The 20751-nt window shown below is 45.3% G+C and overlaps 1 protein-coding gene across 4 annotated transcripts in view; it reads right to left on the bottom strand.

The window, feature by feature from the left end:
* The window catches only part of ppardb (peroxisome proliferator-activated receptor delta b), a 32219-nt gene extending 16232 nt beyond the window's left edge, over positions 1–15987 (bottom strand). For 2 of the 4 annotated variants that reach the window (XM_088640301.1, XM_088640298.1), the window contains exon 1: positions 15582–15987. The gene's annotated coding sequence lies outside the window, so the exon portion shown is untranslated. Of the gene's footprint in view, positions 1–8642; positions 9515–15350; positions 15559–15581 lie in introns of those variants that run through there. The other 2 variants (XM_088640300.1, XM_088640299.1) reach the window with 2 other exon arrangements.
* Positions 15988–20751: the final 4764 nt, after the last annotated feature.

Here is a 20751-nt window from a genome sequence, read left to right as displayed (position 1 = left end):
TCTTTCTCCATATCATCAATAATGACCCTTGTTTGATGCGTGACAGTATATGTGTGTGTAGTCTCTCATTCCTGATGAAGTGAGAGGCTTTGCACTTTCTGAGGCAGAGTGATCAATCTGCGACTTTTGACTTGCTGGAGTGCCTTTGTGTCTCTATCTGCAACTCTGAGATAGGGCATATGTGCAGGCTGTGTAGGTTATCACGCAGTCTTGTCTGCGTGCACATGTAACTTTGCTAGCTATTGAGGACTTTGTACAGTTTCTAAGCATGCACATGTGCCAGCAGAGAGTCATCTTCATAATAGTTACATGTTCACTTAAATGTTAGTTGGTCTACAGTGTACAGGCACATCTGAGAACGAAGATCAGAGCTTTTGGGTCTCCATATAATAACACCTGTCCATGGCCAAGGTCTGAATATCTTGTTTTGTCTGCTCACAGTATCCGACTAAACCTTCTCCCATATTCCTTGGTTATGCTGCGTGCCGATCTGTACACATTAGTGAGCGTAGCCTTCTCTGTCCTTAGACACTGAGAAAGACAGGGCAGCAGTGAGGTGTGTGCATTCAGACGTAAGATCTGGGGTAGCTGAATATATTCTAGTCCAATATCTTGCTTCTACTGGCAAACAGGTGCAGACACAGATGCAAGACACAGGGGCAGTGCGGTGGCTCTGCGGCTATTGATCTGTGCCTGTGGCTGGATGGTTGCCGGTTCGTATCCCGCGGCCGGCAGAGGAATCCTACTCCGTTGGGCCCCTGAGCAAGGCCCTTAACCTTATATATGGCTGACCCAGCACTCTGACCCCAAGCTTCTCTCCCTGTCTGTGTGTCTGTGTCTCATGGAGAGTATGTTGGGCTTTGCGAAAAGTCAAATCCCTATATTGTTTAAGTGATCTTATCTTAAGAAAGAACTACACTCTGGACAAAACAGTCCATCACAGGGCACACAAAGCACACAAGTACAATTCAGAGCCAGACAGCATTCCAGCCTCAAAAGCAAAGATGCAGGAAGGCAGAGCATCCAGAGACAACACACGTGGATACAGGGTGAATATGAAAACTCTTCACACAAGCCACCCCCGCCCAGAATCGAACCGAGGACTGATAAGCTGTGAGGCAGCAGCACTAAACTTCATGTCACTATGAGCAATCCCAGTAGTCCATTTTTAAAAATCTTTTACCCTAAAATGAGGATATAGATTAGATAGTGGGAATGCCACAGTGCACACAACCTACTAAGAACCCGAGCTGCAATGCAAAGAGGGCAAGCGCACTCTAGAGCTCACCCCAATCCAGCAGCAGATGGAAACGAGGAGGACTGGAGCCAAGGCTCGTCCTAATTAGACCTGGAGGGTCACTATTCGGTGTGTCCTGGGCTACGACAGGCTAATTAAGTACAGTAATAAAGTAAGGGCACAATAAATGGAGCAGAGGTGACTCAACTGCAGCATCCAGTGAAAGTAAAAGCATTGGTCTTCACACCGAAATAGAAATCTTACACTGCTTTCCAAGGCAGCTGTACTGTATTTGCCTTCATCCCCCCAAAGATCAATACAACCTAATTTGAGCAGGGGAAAATGTGTAACCTCCCTGTAACATTAATACCTGAGCACACATTAACTGTTCTAATTTTTATTTTATTTCAGGCAGTAGCTGGTGTTGCACCACTAGACCAAACAAAAATGCTTCTGGATTTTTCATGGGCAAGTATTATATTCTTTACCTCAACACAAAGATTGTACTGTAAATTTAAAAAACAATATTTTTAACCAGCAACCTCATATCTTTAGAATTACCCACTTACCTACTGACTCTCAATTTTAAACAATTTGTTCAGGATTACTTTTCCTATTTGCTCTGAGACCAAGGAAATAACCAGTGCAACACTCTGGTCTGAACAGACACCCCCCTTCCTAGTGAGAATGAGGTTAAAGAACAATGGAATGTGTTTTGCAATTGCTTTGCTAAAAACTGAACTTTAGTAGCATTCAGATCCTCAAGGCTGCCAATTAAACTGACCTCGGGCCTCAATGCCATTGAAATTGTCTGCAATCCTCTATTGGACAGGCCTCACAACTGTACAGAAGATTCCGGAAGGCACTCCTGAAGGATGTTCATTCCGACCAATCTACAGTACTGGCGCAAAACAATTTGGAAGTAAACAGAAAATTATCAATTTCTGAAGTAACAACTAAAGGTTTATTCCATGCTGAAAAGAAAAGAGACACAATGTTTTGGCTCAAGAAGGCTCCACAGCCGAATCGCTGTCTCTTTTCTTCTCAGCACGGAATAAACCTTTACTTGTTCCTTTTGCAGCCCACGCACGCTGACGCAGCTACCTACTCGAACCCTTTCTAAAGTAGGCTGTTTTCACAGTGCGTTTCTACAACCTCCAAAATTTTAAATCTTTGAAAATCTCCAGCTTTGCAGAGATTAGGAAGAACCAAAGAGTTTATTCATTCCTCCAGACCCCCCGCCCCACACTAAACAAGAGCCGATTAGCCTGAAATTAAAGCGGCTGTCCGCCCATTGATAATCTGCAGGCAGAACAAGAAGACCCGTTTCGTAAGAGGGAGGGAGCTGTCAGGGGACGGCAGGAATGGCGTAACAGGGTCACAGACTCCAGGCAGACAGGGAGTGAAAGGAATAAGTCCAACAGAAAGGACCGAGACTGAAGCCGGAGGGCTCACGCAGACATCACACAGACATATCTACAGTCTTAGACTGCAAGCTTTGACACCCTGTCTTAATCAGTTCATTCAAAAGAACTTTATTACCACTTCGAAGCACAGTTAAAGAAACAATACCCATTTAAAGTTCATGGTTAAAGTGAAGTGATCACTCTGTTTCAAGTCCAGGATGCTCCAAGCATAGTGAACAACACCCGTCCTTTTACAGCCAAATGAGTAGTGGATCACACAATGTTAGCAGTAAGAATATTCAGTTATGTGGTAGCAGAAAACATAACCATGAAAGTAGAGAGCCTCAATGGTAGGAATAGCGAATGGACGCACTCTTGCAGTGTGACTTTGTTCAGTGCTCCATACACAACTGCAGCGCACAGACTCTGAGCTTGCTTTCCTGATGGCTCCCTGCTGTTCAGTTTCTCAACTAGCAGCCTGAGCACTTCCAAAGGCAGACGCTTCCCAGTGCATGAGCACAGCTCCTAGGACTGGCACAGAGCACACAAGCAGAGCTGCACTGACACAAATGGACCCTGCAGTTTGGATCTGTGCCGTTCACTGGCCGCAAGACGAAAGGCAATGCTGGGGGGGGGTTGAATGGAAAAAAACAGAAGTGTGATCTGTTCGTGAGATTTCTTTGTGCTACATCGAAGAGCTGAACAATCACTAGGGTTAGCGCATGCCTTTCTAAAAATTCTTTTTAAGAGAACCTGGAGTTGTCTGCAAAGGATCCAACCATAGATTACATAAAAAAGTGAAATTCTACAGTACAAAAAACACAGTTATTAGTGACTGTAAATCAGTAACTTTATGGCATTTCTTCTTTTGCATCAGGTCTGGCCTCTAGTGTGAAAGTCAAATACTGCCGAAAGTATAACATTTTACCCCATTCTGTAGCTGCTTCATGTTGGGCAAGCAAACCCCTGATGTTATGATCAGACAGAGATCATACACTGGCAGATGATTTAAAGGAAGATGATGACATCCATGCTAATCTCCAGATTTAGCCCCAGCAAGCCTGTCAGCCTGGATTATGCAAGCTGGGAGGTACGGGGCAGTTCCCATGGCGACTCAGGACACGTCCTTGACGGCGTTCCGATTCGAGTCGAGACTCAGTTGCAGCTGCTCCTGTCTGCCTCTGCGGAGGAATTCTTGGAGAGCAGAAAGACGGAGGGAGCATCCTGTCAAAACCCAGTATTTTTCTGTCAACGCTTCTTGTGCTGTCCTCTGCCTGTGACTCCTACTCCACTTGACCGGATGTAAATTACCGCAGCTTTGTGTGAACACTTCTTGGAACCAGCACACTCAAAATAAGCAAAACTCCAACTACTCTCTTTTGCCTTCTGTCCGTTCAGTCGGACAATACTTCAGACAGGTCCAAAACTGTGAAAATGATTATGCATGTAGATCAAGCAATGGATGCGACTTTGAGAAGCCTAATGTATACCAGTAACCAAGGAATGACACTGAATGAACAAATCAAATAAGCAAAAAAAACAGCTGTCTGCATGCTGGGAGGACTGACTTGAGCCTACAATGACACTGCTTTCTGGTTATTCCTGAAAGACAGTGAAATCTGGAGCAGACAAGTGGAACGTGTACTTTTGTAAAGGATGGGGTAATACCACACTAAAAAGGCTCCGCCTTCAGAGCCAGGACACTATTATATCCTAATGAACTAATACAGAGCCCATATTATATGGTTTATCCTGTAACGTCACCCTTAAATCTAATCTCTTTCAAGCTCTGATCACTCATGTGCTGAACTGTGTAAGGTCCTTTAAATCATTAACAGATTTACAAGTGAAAACACAACACCATTAGATCAATGTCACCCTCCCTCACACGTCCCAAGATGATGTAATGCAGGGCTGTCAGATCTTGGTCCTTTGAGGGCCAGCACAGTTGTGGATTTTCCTTCCAACTCAGCTCTCAAACCCAATCAACTGGTTTAACTGGAGCACTAATAGCTTCCCCCAGTCCCTCAGGTGCTGCTACTTCTCTCAGCAGAACTAGAAAACCTGCAGACACACTAGCCCTGCAGGACAACTCCGATTTAAAGTGATCTAGAATGCCAATTGGATTACAGCCATCCACAACCGAAGCTAACCAGAAATCCCAGCTCTATGTAATTCATACCAGACTTTTCCAAGAATGCAAAATTTGGAATAACTGGATTCCCATCTATTTTCTTTTTGCTTTATGGTAATTGAATTGCACAACCTATTATTCGGGCAAATATACTGCAGAACAATCCATGGTGAGATCACAGTTACAAATATCTGGGCACTGTGTTTTTCAATAAACTCAAACTCACTTAGAACACCGCTGCCGTTGTTCCTTTGGAGACCAAAGAATAATTCTATCAACATTTAAAAGCTCTTTTATCAAAAACATTTAACTTTTTCTTTTATCTGCTGGTTCACATATTCAGTCAAAAAGACAAACCACCTTCAAAATATGAACCTAATTTTGTCCATTAGACCTAGAGGCAGGCCTACGCCAACATTGGAGACTCTTCTATTCTTCGTCAGTCTTTTGAACTTTTGCCTCCAGGAAGACGGTTTTGCTGTCCACAGTGCACGACGCACATAGGAAAATTCTGCTTTGTTCCAGAGGCCATCCGGCTTGCAAACAATGAGTTTTATCAATGTGATCTCTGCCCCCTCTATATACATGTACTTTAATACTTTCTTAAATACCTAACAAAGTGATTATTTTATTTTGTAGGATAGCATAGAGTCCTTGCAATGCACGTGCACTCTGTCAAGATTATTTTATGGACCTTTTGTAGCTTTTTTTCCTCTTAGAAATGTTGTGATTCCATGTTTTTTTACCAGTTGTATTTGGAATCTGTTGCATCGTGCACTGCTTACCACACAAATTGCAGTCCTTAGGAATGGAAAAAGTATTTTGAATTGAATTGAAAATTCAATGAGTCAAAGAAAAGAAAGTGGGAAACATTTTGGTAGCAGGCGAACTGTCAACTTATTGGACAGACGTCAATCCTTTTTATGGGGCTGTAAAGCATCATCAACAGCACTAATCAACATGAGTCTACTGTGAAATCGACAGGCTAGAAACCCGTGGCCACCTCTGGAAGCGCTACGTGCTGAACTTGCATGCTTTACCTCCCACACGCTGTCATGCTGCCTTGTGGGATTCTGTCCCATTCTTCTTGTAGAGCCCAGACAAGCCTGTACCTGTCCCCAGGTCTCCGAGTATAACAGCTCATCCCACAAACGTCCGATAGGGCTCATGTCTGACTGGCAGGGTATCATATCCTCATCACACAAGGAAGCCATCATGACACAAGCAGCACGAGGACAAGTACAGTCCTGCTGGAATGTTGCCCTGCCAGGACCAGCTTGCAAGCAGAGGGTGAGCTTTCCAAATTTGCCTGCAATGTAGTGCACTGCATTTATCAATCGCTACGAATGGAATTCTGTAGTGACTAGACCATCACACTGGGAGGACTCCATCAGTTGGACTGTTGTACACAACTAATACAACACTGTTCCTCACATTTGCAGATGTCCATCAGGGTGGTTTGTCTCGAAGCATTGCTCAAGACTGCGCTCCTCTGACGAACAGTCCATCTGCGGTCCTTCTCCACAAGAACAGCATGAAGGAATTGTTCTGTACAGTATATTAGCAGGGCATTCAGGTTCCTTTCAGTGTTTGTACTGATTTTCATGAGGCTTGACATTCAACAGGTTAAAACACCAGCACCTAGGCCCAAATAGCACTCCCACCAATAAGATAACTTAATGCTTATGTAACCAAGCAACTCCAGTGATTCTTAAGATACTTTTGTGCTTGCAAGTCCCCCAGGGCTGGCGAGAATGGGGGGGTGGGGGTCATTGGCGAGGCATGTTCTTGCTTTAGGTCCTTATTGTGGCTATCCTTCAGCTCAAGGATGGTTTCCAGTGCCAAGAAGATAGCGCTTTAAAAAGTAAGACAACCTTTCACACAAGCCTGCAGGCCGCACCCACCTTTAGGTTCATTTGCCATAGATTTCCAAAAAGGCCTTATGTACACCAACACACACAAATAATCTCTACCTCCTCCACAGCCAAAAACACTGTTGGAACACAGTAACCTAGCACTGTGTCTTTTCTTTTCAGCATGGAATAAATCTTTACATCTTCCTGCATGCTGAAAAATGTCAGGAAAGCACAGACAAGAATTTAGCCAGAGAGGCTAAAACAGCATGCATTCACTGGGCCACAGTCATAAAACTTTTACTGGCATGCTTAATTAGTGTTTTTTTTTTCTATATGTGAAAACAATACTACACAAAAAAACAAGAAGTAAGAAATCTTTCAGCATACGAATTTAACATTTACTGAAAGACATTTAAATGTTTTGTAACATTAGGGTATGTATTTTCGATTTCAAAAACTGAGTGGTAGAATTAACATGACAGAACAGTTTATGAATATAGCCAGTGTGTACCTTTTCTACTGTCTAGTATTAAAGGGGTATTATTAAGTATTAAAGATCTGTAACTGTAAGAACTAAATCCCTGTATTGTCTGGTGGCCTTTTTTCAAGATGATCTATTTGAGGGTGTTGAGGATGAATGGGACCAGAAAGGTCAGCCCAGGGTTAAAGGTCAGGCAGTAACCTAGCACCAGCACATGAAGTACTATAAACAAAATCTCAGGGTAGCAATTTTAAAAGCTCTGTAAATATGTAAAGACATCCTGAGGTATGTTTTTAAGGAGCTCCAATCTACCTCAAGTGATCTTAAAACACTGCTTCCTCTACAGGGCTTCCAAATGGTCTATGCAGTCCATAAAAGAGGAGAACCTAGATTATCAGAGGCTTTGAAGATCTGTAGGGGAATATGGACATGTGAAGAGCCTAATTGCTCAAACTTGTTCTTCACAAATAACGGAATGTAAGTCTTGCTGCTAGGATAATACTGTACATTCATTCTCCAAGGCCCACATAACAGGACATTCCCCTGTCTATCAGCAAGCTAACAACTTCAAAGATGCAATACTGCTTCAAACCAAGTGGTGCACAGGAAGAACATCGTGCAGGACTGCAGCTAGACGAGCACCCAGCATAAACACAAAAAGGGCTCCATGCCTCAAAATTGAAATGCCGAGATGCGACAGCCAAAACAACAGAGAACGCTTAGTCTAGCTCGTATTAAACTGCGCTGTGTTGTTTTGCTTCAGTGTGGGCCTCTTGATGGTTCCCCTACTGCATGTGATGACCCCGCTGGCAGTGAGCATGCTTGGAGGAGTGAAACCATGTGCCTGGGCAGACGGAGCCGCGCACTCGTACTCACAGGACGGGAACAACTGGCTGTGGGCTGGGGGGGATGTGGTATTGAGGGTTTGCATCACACGCATTCTAACAGGACTGGGGGGCTCTAGGGGAGAGGTGAGAGACAGCAGATCCCCCTGTTCTTAAAATAAGACGGCCACGGACAAACAGTTTTGTGAGCTGAACATTCTTTCCCTCGGATCTCCTCCCCTGGGTTTGGGGGGGTACAGTAGGGGGGCCCGTCTGAAGCACGGCTGGCCTTGCTGTCGCTCACTGTGGAGATGGAGAAGACGAACACTGGAGAGTTCTAAATGAGCAGCTCATTACACTGCCCTTAACGAAGGTGACAGAGTCTTGCATAAATCAAGTTTCAGATTTAACAGTTTACAGCTGAGTAACAGGCAAAAGCATGAGCAACACTCGAGTTTTGTAGCATTTTCTCTAACTCAGTCCACAAAAGCAAAAATCACTTCTTTCTGTAATTTCCGTCGTTGTGGCAGAACTCCTATTTACAGACGCAGCCCTCTGCATTTGTTTACTATATACTCATTAAACTGTCACAACAACTTCAGTTTACCAAAACTCTCTAGGTTATCTGGTTTCATGCGTCTCCATTATAATACTGCCCTTCTTTAAAAAATTATTCATACTGATCCAAAGAAGACGGCTCATACTGGAGAGATCTGGAGGAAGCTTTTGCAGATCCACTGAGAAAGCTATTCCTCGACGATCACTGGGGCATCAGATTCTGGAGACGATTTGCACGTGAAGAAAGGAAGTCTTCGGCATGAAGTGTTTGAGAGTATGAAAGAGACCCCTCACAGCCTGGCCAATAACCGGTTGCTGGCTGGCAGACTGCTGCAGGCAGGAGGGTTCTTCAGTCAGGATTGCTCTGCTTCCTGGCAAACACAAGAGTACTGGGACATGAGGACAAGGGACAAGGCTTTCCGCAACATGAGTGAGAGTCGCTCCATCCCTCCAGACAGCGCTAACTCTCCCCTCTGGCGCTGCAGAGTCCGCAACACATGAGATGAGGGATGTCCTGCCGGGCCCCCAGCTGTGCGTGTCGGAGACGAGCACGCCCCCACCCCTTCACCCTCGAGCGGCATGGGAGTCATTTCTGGGCAGTCGCGTGTCAGAACACAGCCATTCCAAATATAATCAAGTACGAAGCAGGGATCTCTCATTATAAAAATAAAAAGAAAGACGGGGCGGAAGAAAACGTGCTCAGTAAGAGAGACTCACTGGAGGACACAGGCAAGAGAGAGGTTTGCCTGCAGTCGTCACGCTGTTTCGCACTGACATCCGCTGCCCAGGCTGGACCCTACCCAGGTCTTGACCCAGTGGCAGGAAGGTTGTGTCAGTGCTTTCACGCTGCTATTTCAGCGAGCAGGTCGGACAAGAATGCAGGCTAAGTTTAGAAGCAAGAATGTGGAAGGAACACGCTCTGCGCTCCTTAAAACTGCAACGAATCTAGCACCTTATCTTTGCACAGACATCTCAGATTTGAACATTTTGCCCTCAAATGTATGATTTGTATTTACTGTCTTTATTTATAACTTAAATGAAAGTATTCTTCCAATATACTTGATTTATTATGGTTATACACCTGACATTTCTACATTCTTGCTGAAATCGGATTCAAGTGGCACATTTCTCTGTAGGATTTAAGTATAGCATGGCTACTTATTGTTCAGTGAACTGGTTGCCTTAAACATCTTCTCTCGCTCAACCTGGGACAGCTCAGTTTAACCTAAAGGGAACACAGAATATGCACAGAACCCTGAAAACTGTAAATCTCCACTATGCAGACATGTTTCCACTTGCTAAATTAAACCAGCACACATGGGCAACCTTACAGTGGTCTCAGGATGGAACTCTAAATCCAGCTGAAAATGCACCAGACTAGCTTGTGACTGGGTGTTGTTTGCTCAGCTGAATAGAGTTTTTAAATGTATATTCAACCACCAACTACAAACACAGTTTACCAAACCCAATGTCAGAGAGCAGAATCTTTCAGTTCAGATTTTCTGCTCAATAACATGAACCAGGCTAAACCATGCTCACGGTCTGTTCCACACTACTAGAATCGAAACTCCGTAAGCACAGGACCATGAGTCTCCCTGGCAGAAAGACCTTTCTAAAGAGCATCTGAGTGAAGCTGCAGGGCTAGGAAGTACACTGTATGTGGGTGTGAGTGTTGATATAGCAAAGTCAGCCTTCACTGCAATACAACATCTGGCCTGAATGGGCCAACTGCACAACTATACAAATACAACTGCACGACACGAGAACAGTCATACGGTTGCTTTGCCCTTGCTGACAGCTCGGCCACACCCCCTGTGGGATGAATCATCCTCTCACAGACAGGTACCGTCGCGCACGGAAAGGGATTCCTGGAACAGGCACGACAAGTTCCCCAAGAGGCAAGTCTGAACCATGACGGATCTTTCTAGGAAGCAACTGTACCGAAGACAGCGCAGGGAACAGGACTGCCTGCCTCCTGCTGCCACTCACATACTGCTCTGTACAGCATTAGGCTTGATTTGATTATGCAGATCTGCAAGAAGACTGGGGGGTAAAGTAGTTTGTCAGGCTGTGGAAGTCATTAAGCTCTGAAAGTAGGGGGTAGAGAGGAGTACTTTTGTGATTCAGGTTTGGGAATCAAATAGGAAAAACAGTGTCAAATTCCTGAAATACAGGTGCAATCTAGGTCAAGGACCACAACTTCATCTGTATTTTTTCCCCCAATTAATTCAAATTTCCAGAGCCTCTTTAAATTAGTCGGGGTGTCTTTTTATTAAGCATGCACACACAACCAACACAACCTTTCCAAACTCTTTGTCAACGTGAAACGTCAAAGGGATGTGGTCTGAAGAGTAAGAGCTCAGACGTCTGCGCGTGATTCGCTGAGAGCAGAGCCCAGCACTGCTGAATCATGGGAAAACACATGACCACACAGTGAGTGGCAAGCAGCAGCAAGACACAGGAAACGCGCAGCGCAGGAAACACATGGCACGGGCACGAAAACTGGGAGATAACGGCACAAGCACCTCCGCGTGGCAAACTTGCGAAAAGGCAGCGGGCTATTCCAGTAACTGCCTGACAGCGAGCGCCACTTCACACCATGAATCACTTCCACCCGCGAAGGCAGAAGCCATCAGGCTCTTGCGGGAAATCCCGAGCACGAACAGTCAGAGAAGGCCACCCTCGGAGGGTCAGCACAGGGGGTCCGAGCCGTCCGCAGGGTCTCGCCTCTTTGAGCCCCTCCAGGACCGGCTGGGCTCTGGGGTTGCCAGCTCCAGCCCCTGGAGGGTCTGGTCCTCCACTCAAGATCTCCGATCGGACCAGTAGTGCTTCATTTCGTTTGGTCTGAAACTGCAGTACTTTACACTGATAATCACGCAGTCACCACCGTGCTTTATTTTAAACTAGAGGAAAGAGCAAAGGTGCTGTAAGTTAAAATAATTAATGCTGTGTGGAAAAAAATTAGACGTAGGAGGGGGAGGAGGAGGCAGTGGACTAAGTTAAGAAATCGATTACACAGAACAGCGGTCTGGGACCAAAAACACTGACAGAATGACTCAGACACAGCATCAAGTGACTATGACACAGGCAAGACGTTAAATACCAGGAGAACAAAAGTCGGTGACACAAACTATCCCCTTTGATTTCTCAAAAGTGAGAATCAATGAGTCAGCCGTCTCGCAGCGCGGAGCGTCCGTCGCACAAACTTTCACAAGTGCGCGCTTCGTCACCGGCTTCTCCGTCCTGCCCTCACCTGACCCGTCTCCCGCTAATGACAGGGGCTGGTTTTAGTGGGGGTCCGGGACAAGCTTTACTTCCCCTTTTCCTAAAAGTAAGAGGAAGACAAGAACTAAAATTCGAGAGGTCCCCAGATCTACCAAAAGACAAAGCAGTGAAGGAGAAGGAGAAGAATTTAGTGTGCTGAAGAGACACTTCAGCCAGAGCCTAGCTGCCTAGTTTGCACTTGAGGAAAAGAAAAAATTCTTCGGAGAGGCATCCCGTCCGGACAGTCACCAAAGGTTTACCCCAGCTCTGGTCTGGTCATCCAAAGCTGCAGCACTTTCAGTGTTGACAGGGGGCAGCGGGTCCCAACTCATCTGACTCGCTCAACTGAAGAGTGGAGTTAAAGTGTCAATCTCAGCGCTTGTGCACAGCGTCTCTGAACAGGGCTTCTTTTTCTCATTCTAGACCAATAACGAAAGGGAACGTTCAGCTTCACCATGGCAATGCTTTCTTTCACTACTTTCATTTTCAAATCGGTTTCATTTTAGAGAAAATGGGCACTAGTTTTGCTAAAACCGAGGTCCTGACTCTCTGTGGTCATTAAAAATCGCAGGGCGTTTCTCGAAAAGAGTAGGGGTGTAACCCCGGCGTCCTGGCCACATTTCCCAATGGCCCTTACCAATCATGGCCTCCTAATAATCCCCATCTATGAATTGGCTTCATTACTCTGCTCTCCTCCCCACTGATGGCTGATGTATGGTGAGTGTTCTGGCGCACTATGGCTGCCGTCGCATCATCCAGGTGGATGCTGCACATAGGTGGTGGTGGAGGGGAGTCCCCATTACCTGTAAAGCGCTTTGAGTGGAGTGTCCAGAAAAGCGCTATATAAGTGTAAGCAATTATTATTATTATTATTATTATTATTATATTTAAATGGTTAAAGCTATGCATCTCGAAGGCACCGATGACAAAGCTGATTATCTGCTTTTGCACACTTTTACTCAGCTCCAGCTAAAGGAGGTAGACGCAACAGGGAGAGAAACTACTGCAAAGGCTCAGGATTTGGATAGTCCTTTAGTGGATATTTGAGATCCGTCACACGTGGTTTTATAGGTGACCATTAAATTACTAAAGTCCAACGAAATGGAACAACTAAGAAATTAAGATAGTAAGAGGTAAAATTACACAGTTTAGAAATCACAGGAAACACAAATCTGAAAACCCTTCATGCAACATGGACCAAATGAGGTGTATTAATTACAATGAAAAGTTAAAATACCTAACTTGGTACCTTACTTTTTTTTTGGGAATAGGTAACTTAGGGTGACCTCCTAGACAAACTGGATTAAAGGTTGTCCAGCATCAAGAGTAGACACCACTGCAATAATGTGCTTCACTGATCCATCAGGAGTTCAGATCCATCCGGGAAGGAACACCGGGAAAAGCTGTGGCACTGCAGGGTTAGGAGAAAGTGTCACCGTTTTAGACAGACCCTCCCTGCTTGTGCTGGCAGAACATTCACAACACATGGTCGAATCGCCTTTCAACACATCTTGCAGCTCTAGTCTAGCACAGGAAGACAGGATGGGCACCTGACTTCCTTTCCCCTGGCCCAGTCCCATACAAGAAAGCAACAGAGTTGCTTCTCAGTTTGGCAAAAACAGGAGAGGAAAGTTTGATTCATGATGTGAAATCAATGCAGTATGCAGCACATGCCCCATATTCTTCCTGAACTGGGAACTCCTTTCTTACGGGTGCACAACTGATTGGAAAGCCTGCCCTATTAAATTGTGAAGCAGCACATCGGCGTGTGTGGTTAGCCATTGCTTTCTGCCAGAGCGCATGGAGCTCTGATGTACAAAGGACTAAAATGAATAGGCAAGCTTAACCTAAAGCAAAGTCATCATTGGGGGGGATGAAACTGCGCCTCTCTACCGGAGAGTCGGGATCCTCAACCTCTTCTATTCATCCCTTTTCTCACCACTTCAGCCAGTACGGGGTCGTAGGAGGAGCCGGAGCAACGGACTCAAGGCAGGGTACACCTTGGACTGGACACCCGTTCATCACAGGGCAAACACAGACACACAAACACACACACACTCACACCAGGGCCAGTTCTCCCAGAAGTTGATTAACCTACCGGTATGTCTCTGGACTGTGAAAGGAAACCGGAGCACCTGGAGGAAACCCACACAAACACGGGAAGAACATACAAACTCACACACAGATAGCACCCCAGGAACTGAACCCAGGGCCTTAGCACTGCGAGGCAGCAATCGCCCATCCTGGACCTCTTACCTAGATGACTTCATCACACCTGAGACAATCCCTTACCTTTGCTATTACAAGGAAGCTCTGCCAATGACATACATGAAAAAGACTGAGCCCTTTATGCACACAAACCAACGAAGCAGTTTTCTTCCTTGAACTTCGTGGCTTAGTTCATTAGTTCATTCTCCTGTGAATGCTCCAATGATCCACGATGCTGACATGAATACATGATTACATGATTTTGTGATCACAAGCCTTTTCTGTTTAAAAAATATACTTTAGTCAAGCACAATATTTCAGGATTACAATGGCTACTGTCCCTAAATGCAAGAAAATGCAGCATATTTAGGTTATTCAGATGCATTTGGGTGTCACACAAATCACAACCTTCTCCAGAAGACTTGTTTTTGGATTGAACCCTCGTTAAAAGGCGCAAGTTACTAGGGCAGGTTTAATAACAAACGGCACTATAGTAAGATAAGACAGTTGATTTGAGAGGAATGATCCACTAAACCCACCACCTGGGCAACCCTCTATGGCAATGTTGTATTCAGTGAGGGGTTCAGGGACCCCTGACAAAAGGAAAACCTTTCTCCACCAAGACTAGTGGTGTGCACATTCGACTCTCATACCATGTGGTACTTCTCTGATTGCACTTACAGTACATGCAGTTCTGCTAAAAGACGTGTATTAATTTACACGGGTGTATGTAAATTAGAGGGATGATTAAAAAAAGGTCCCCCAACTAGACACGGCTGTAGCTGCCAGCTGCATGCCTGTAGTACATACTGTACCCGCCACTATATGGACCTGCGTCTGCATTCCAGGGTTGCGCTTTAGTGCGATGGCAATTGTGCTGCCGGACATATGGTGATTTTTAATGCATTTTAAAAATGCAGAACGATATCATACTCTATTCTGAACCCCCCCTTTCCCACATTCGGTTGCATAGCAGACCCTTGATTAAAATATGAATTACAAGGTAATACACACTTCAGAAATTTTTCAATGCCGGTTAGCTAACTCACTCTGGTTTCTCAACTTTGGGAACAGCGCTTACTCACTGGCGAGTTCGAAAAATATACGCAGGCTAGTATGGTTTTTTTTTTTACTTAGTCAGCAGATGTTTTCCAGACTTTCAAGAACTGAACGGTTTTTAAAGACGCCTTTCATCCACTGGAGTGTGTGATAAGTCAGACTTAACCGTAGTGCCGCCCGTGACACAAGAGGTTTCTGCCGCTGGGAGCGAAACAAAACGACTTTGTCTGGCTTGACTGAGTCGAAGTCTTCAACTCAACCCCCTTCATTTTGTTTTTTTTCTGTCAGAACAAACGCGTGTATGTAAACGTTGCGCCCCTTACCCCCTATTTCCCTGTTCCTTGAGCTGTATGCAACCCCTCCGGACTCCTCTTCCCGTCCGAGGGGCTCCTGGCGGCCGGGAATATTGGGTAACCCTGACAGGGCAGTGGTCAGCTGTACCCAATTCCCATTCCCGGCTCCGTTTCCCTGCCCGAGTGAGACACAGGCGACAGACAGCCTTCGCCAGAAAGGAGTGGGTCTTTTTATATTAAAAACCAGTGTTTGGCTCCTACCTGCCCGCAGACTGGTGTACTCGGATCGCCGATTTATCGGTTTTTATTTCCTTGCGTCCCGGCTTCTGTTCCGTTTTGATTCTTCGGGAATCACCAATAACATCACTCCATGAGATTCCTCCTATTCATCATCCCCACCGCTCCCGCAACTCGTAGATAATCCCCCCAACTCTCTCCCCCTCTCTCGTTCCCCACGCAAAGGTTTTCCCACGCCGCTACTTCCCAATTCGAGCAGAGGCACCGGTTCCGGTCTCGGGCTGCCCTTCGCTGGTCCGCTTTCAGGCGAGGCGAAACTTTTTTTTCCTCTTATCCCAAAGTTTTACTCTCCCTCCCTCCCCGTCTGTGTGTGTATGTCTCCCACACTCTCTCCCCCAAACCCGTTTCGCCTGCCTCCCTGGAATCCGCCGCTGTCACAGGCGCTGACGCGCACGTACGACGTGACGTAACGTGACGTGGAGCAATACGTAGAGGTTATTGCGTGTCATCTGTGCGTCACTCCCTTTTTTTTTCCACCGGCTCTTTTTGTCGCTCGTTTTGTGACCTGTGTCTGGCACTGTAAGAAAATCCAAGTCATATCTAGCGGGGCGTGAAAACTATTTTGGAAAATAAAGGGCATCTCCAGTCCATGCAAACAAAAAAAGCGATGATTGTAATAATGGAATAATTTAGTCTTGTGTAATTTGCAGCAATCTTTCATCGAGCCACCGAGCCATTCAATACCAGAAAGTGTCTTGGGTCAGGCGTCGCGCTAACCCGGAAGCCTGTGTATTTCATCAGCACATTTATGGACACAAATACAAAGAGAAAGACACATTATGAATTGGCATTATTGTTGTTGTTCGAGGACAGTGTCTAACACTGATGTTATTAACAACGAATACAATTAATTATTGTGCATGCAGCGCTTAACAGTACAGGGTCACGATTACAGAACAGCGCTTTTATTCTCGTTCATCACGGGCCACGAACTACAGCAGATACTTGGGTGCATTGCCGATTGTTACCAGCAGGTGTCTCTGTTACGCGATACAGTGCGCGTATCACAGGACAATGCTTGGGCAAGTAAGTGTCGCGCCACATGTTGCGAAACTAGGTACACAAGTTTGGAAAGAAACCATCTCCTCGTGCCGGAAACTTACATGAATCTGGCAGGACTGGAGGATGCTTAACACGTTGATCTGTCTTAAACGTTGCTCGCTTGGATCTGCCTGTCCATTCAAGGAATATTAAGTACTGACAGTCATATGGCATATTTTCAGACTGTTCCTCTAGAACAGTTACAGCAAACCCATTCCTTGGAGCTTCTCTGGACAGACTCTGAGCTGCCTTCACACTGCTGCAGGGTGTCACATAAAGAGAGGTACCACAGAGCACTAGCTGCTTTGGCATTCTTGTGTATCAGGGGCCCCGATATTGGGAAGTCATTGATCAGCTGGAAAATAATCAGCCCCAGGATTAAGGCTCTCCCTAATATGTTTTCTTCTCATTAATGAAATGTCTTGAATAAATTGAGGACTGTTTATTTTATATTATGCACACTATTTATTTTGGAGTTATTGCTATGACCAGAGGAAAATCTGAAATATTCCATTTTTATTTTCAATATAGGAATACATGTATTATAATATATCTTCATTATTAACTGAAAGGAACAAGGAAAGTGTCCCTACTGAAAATGATCTTTTGATTAGGGTGAAGATCACATGGCTGAGAGAAGACTATGTAGGGACCTGGTTCAAGAATTCAGCACCATTAAAGGCACTGATCAATCTAAAACACAAAACATGAAAAAGAGGACACAAAGGGAAACTGAGGGGAAGTGAACTGAGAACTCGGGGCATTTTCTACACAAAGGGTTGTGGGAGCATGGAACAGGGTACCCTTCCATGATATGATAGATGATGCCCTGGTGTCTTTCAGGAAACACTGGATGAGCCCTTTGCATCAATTATCTACTGAAAAGCTTATTAAGTTACAGTACATGGGTGGAATGGCTCCTCTCCTTTGTGGGCTTTCTGAAGAGTCATTCATATAGAAGCACTTGGAAAAAACGTTAAAGGCAACTATCACTATTGAAACACCTACTAGATACTTAATTAGCGGAATCCCTTCCTTGTGTTTGTGTGAGCATATAACTTATATTGCAGGCTGATCAGTGCCATGTCAGCCTGCAACTCACAACTGGCAACCCACTGAAGCTAAGCAGGTGTGAGCCTGGTCAGTACCTGGATGGGAGACCTCCTGGGAAAAACTAAGGTTGCTGCTGGAAGAGGTGTTAGTGGGGCCAGCAGGGGGCACTCACCCTGTGGTCCACGTGGGTCCTAATGCCCCAGTATAGTGATGGGGACACTATACTGTAAACAGGTGCCGTCCTTCGGATGAGACGTAAAACCGAGGTCCTGACTCTCTGTGGTCATTAAAAATCCCAGGGCGTTTCTCGAAAAGAGTAGGGGTGTAACCCCGGCGTCCTGGCCAAATTTCCCATTGGCCCTTACCAATCATGGCCTCCTAATAATCCCCATCTATGAATTGGCTTCATTACTCTGCTCTCCTCCCCACTAATAGCTGATGTGTGGTGAGCGTTCTGGCGCACTATGGCTGCCGTCGCATCATCCAGGTGGATGCTGCACATTGGTGGTGGTGGAGGGGAGACCCCATTACCTGTAAAGCGCTTTGAGTGGAGTGTCCAGAAAAGCGCTATATAAGTGTAAGCAATTATTATTATTATTATTATTATATATTCACTAATGCATTTGAATGGTGGAATTTCATAAATGCTTTCATTAACTGATTAATGTGTGCCTTCTCATTAAGAAACTGAATGTGATGCTTTATGTATCAGGGAAACTAAAATAAGCTCTTCGAAGCCAGTGTCAGCTCTTTGCTAACATTGCGCTGAACCCCAGACGTAACGATCATGTTTAATTTTCGTATTTGTTCGTTTTATATTATTTGCCGAACAGGCTGTGGGTCCGTGGTTCACCAGCAGGTGTCTCTGTTTGCCCAAATTTCACTCCTCTCGTCAGGGCTGCGTTTCGAGTGTAGTTCTTCGACCTATCCGTCGAGTTCAGAGCAGCGCCGCCTCCTTATAGGTGCGTTTGAAATGGTGGAGGACTAATTCAAACAGTTCATTTAAATTACCCTTCGTCAGCAATAAACAAAAAAGAGGAGGGGGAAAAGCAAAATTGCGTCTCTCTACTGACCTTTACACATTTCATTAACTTTTCCCCTGCGTTGGGATTTGTAGTCTGCGAGGGCTTTTGCACTCTTGCCCTCGGGAGGTTTCTTCTAGTGGAAACAAAGAGTTATAGGTTTGTGGTTAATGTATTTTGTCAAATACAAACTCACGCAGAGAAACGTTTACAACAACCTCCAAATAGTGTGCTGTGTCCTAGCTAGCAGCAAGAAGAGTTTGTGTACAGGATTGGGTGGGTGTGCCACCAGGTTGTGAAACACCCTGTCCAGACTCTCTCTGGCAGGACTGTGGGATCCTCTTCCTGTGGGATCATCTGAGCTGGTGATCCACCAGGTCCCAGTAGGATTGACATCCGGGTATTCTGTTGGCCGAGCTAGTTGGTGGTGGTCTGTGTCCCAATCTTCAGGTGAACTATGCATGGACTGACTGAGATAGTCTGTTTGACAGGGGGTTCTTAATATCTTGGAGGCAAATGTATAGATAGTTCACATATGACACAATGAATATGGACTACATAGTGTAGAAAACTTCACTTCCATTTCGCTATCCTTGATTAAGGTGAAGGCTCTTTTACTTAATGGTGTTTCATGGCCAAGTCCTGAATTTTCACAGCTCTTAAAACCAGCAACACGTGTTTTCACAATTCCAGACAGTTCACACGTAATTTCGCTCGAAGACGAGCACATGCTTCCTCCTGTTATCATTATTTAAATGACACATCCTTCCTAATTCTTTAATTCGCGAGTGTTGAGGGACAGCTCGGCTCGAGGAGCTTTTCTGGCGCGTGTTCGGCTGTGGCCTCAGGTTCTAGCTAGTGCCCACCTCTATCCCATCACCCTGGCGCGATCCTCTGTGATGCAACTGATTGCTCTGGTTGCTGCGCCTGTGCGACTCAGAGCACACAGACAGCACAGCTGCTGCAATGAGCCCTGCCAGCACAGGAAACAGGAAGTTGAGATACTGGCCTCGCTGCTGACATGCGGCTATGTCTCCCCTGGTGAAGAGAGGCTTTCCTGTTGCAGGTGATCGAAATCTAGACACAGGCTCCCATGACCCAAACTCCGATCGTTTCCTCTCTTCATTGTACCAGTATTCAACCCTGAAGCCCTTTCTGAGCCCTCGAGCTCACACGAATCCCAGTTTCTGTATGAAGGTAATTCTGTATTATGTAACCTTTATTTTCATAACCTCAATTTTGTGATTTTTGTGTTTTTGTGATTTTTATGACTTCTGTGATTCTTGTGATTTTTGTGAGCTCACGGAAAAGCCATTTCATAGCCAGCAACTACTGCTGCAAGCTGTATTGTTGTGCATTTGATAAATAAACTTGGATTTGATTTGATTTGAAGGGACTCTAGTCCATTGGAGGTTTACCCCCAGGCTATGCTTGTACCCTTTTATTCCATTTTCCCCGGATTAGATTTTGGGATAAAGTATGCGGCTCAAGCAGCAACGACTGCATGGGCAGGTGAAGCCTATGAATCCCAGGTCATGAGTTCAGAGGCTTAGCTACTGCTCCATTTGGTCAAAACTGACCAAGGACTGTTCCAGCACAGATCTTTTTTGGGATGGCTGCGATGAATGGAATATCAGCGTTAAATAATGTTGAAATTAAACAGCAGCAGCAATATGAGTACAGGCACTCAAGGTGGACTGCTTTGAAACGGTGCATATGCTGCTACCAGCCTCCGTGAAGCTCAGCCTCACACTATTCAACTAAGCAGTTGCGCCTTAACTACAGGGTATTGTGTTTCCCTGTTGTCTCCAGTAAGAACTCAGATGCTCTATGGGGTAGTTTTTCTGACTGTCATTCACAACAGGCTTAGGCCTAAATGAACAACATTAGGTAGTCAGGGATTAGAGAAATCCGCATCTGTGATACCACTACTAAATAAAACACATGCCATTCGAGTGGCTTTAACTAGAAACGTTAGTGAAGAAAGGGCATTCTCTGTTTGCATTCTTTGGATTGTA

The sequence above is a fragment of the Lepisosteus platostomus genome, chromosome 7 (genome assembly GCF_059453375.1).
Source record: "Lepisosteus platostomus isolate fLepPlt1 chromosome 7, fLepPlt1.hap1, whole genome shotgun sequence".
In the NCBI taxonomy this organism is placed as follows: Eukaryota; Metazoa; Chordata; class Actinopteri; order Semionotiformes; family Lepisosteidae; genus Lepisosteus; species Lepisosteus platostomus.
This window is presented reverse-complemented; position numbering and strand designations above follow the sequence as displayed.